This window comes from Oncorhynchus tshawytscha, linkage group LG33 (genome assembly GCF_018296145.1).
Source record: "Oncorhynchus tshawytscha isolate Ot180627B linkage group LG33, Otsh_v2.0, whole genome shotgun sequence".
Lineage (NCBI taxonomy): Eukaryota > Metazoa > Chordata > Actinopteri > Salmoniformes > Salmonidae > Oncorhynchus > Oncorhynchus tshawytscha.
In genome coordinates, this window is record NC_056461.1 from 45,447,663 (window position 1) to 45,448,885 (window position 1,223).

At 40.2% G+C, this 1,223-nt stretch overlaps 1 protein-coding gene across 1 annotated transcript in view; it reads left to right on the plus strand.

Annotated features, from left to right (window-relative positions):
• The first annotated feature begins 367 nt into the window (after positions 1-367).
• The window catches only part of chek1 (checkpoint kinase 1), a 34,553-nt gene continuing 33,697 nt past the window's right edge, over positions 368-1,223 (plus strand). The window contains exon 1 of the mRNA XM_042311426.1: positions 368-681. The gene's annotated coding sequence lies outside the window, so the exon portion shown is untranslated. The remainder of the gene's footprint in view (positions 682-1,223) is intronic.

Genomic DNA, 1,223 nt, shown 5'->3' on the forward strand with positions numbered 1-1,223 from the left:
ACATACTTTTACCTTGTCATCTCGGGGATTCGATCCAGCAACCCAACTCTCTAACCACTAGGCTACCTGCCGCCCCAGGACCAAATATATTTAAATAGTGGAGTAGTGTGGTGGGTTTTTAGTGGTAGGGTGTTTGTTTATTTATTAATACATTTATTATTATTATTATTATTTCAAGCAAAGAATAAGGGAGTTATACTCCAGTCTAGTAGATGGCGGTAATGCAATATTTATTGGATGCTAAAAGCCTTTAAACCTTATCGAAGAAGAAGATTTGACGACTTGCACATGCGCAGTTCGGCGTGAGAAAACAGACCCGCTGACGTGTTCCTACGCATGAGCTTAGCTAGCTAACTTTGCCACGACATCGCCTACAAGTGTTTTGGGGACTTCTATTGGAGAAGCAGTTTTAGCTTCATACTGTACTGTCTTTGGAGATGTCTATCGATGGTACAAACTCTGTGATTGTTACCTCTGCCTTTTCTCTTCTACTTCCGTAAACATACCGTTTACAGGAAGTGACACCATAGTAAATACCACCGGAACGGAAGTCCATGTAGCGCGCCAAATTTGTTGTCCAGTTGCGTTTGAGTTTACTTCGCTTTCAAGATTTTTAGATAATATATATATATATATTTATATAAATGCTGATAAGGAACCAGGACTGCTGAAAGATTCAAGGTAAGCAACACACGGTCATGTGGCCAACACAGACTATTTTGCGCTTGCTTGACAGGAATTGGGGAGAGCTATTAAAGCCAACGTCAGTAAGGTTTAGACAAAGTGTGGTTTTGTTAACAAAGTAACGTTAACTTGACTAGCTAACGTGTTTGGCAACGTGTATTTTAGCTACCTGGCGTGAATTACAATTATTGTCGATATTGTATAGTTTAATACTTCGGTTAGATTTAATGACTTGCCGCGTTTCCGTTCTCATCGGTACTAGGAAACTCGGGCATTTCCTACTTGCTAATTGGTTGTAGTTATAGGAGATTCTGGTTCACCGTATAACGTTACATGTCATAGCGAACTAAACTGAATGATTTTGCTTCCTATTGTAGTTAGTCATGTTAACATTTGTTTTGGGGACTGGTTGGCTATGCAGCTAGTGACGTTGGCGCAGGTTTGGGCAAACTAGCTAGCCAGTAGCGTTGGCTTGGTTTAGCTATCTGTCTCTTTAGTTAATTAAAAGCACTAGAACATTATTTACAGCCACGGGCTTG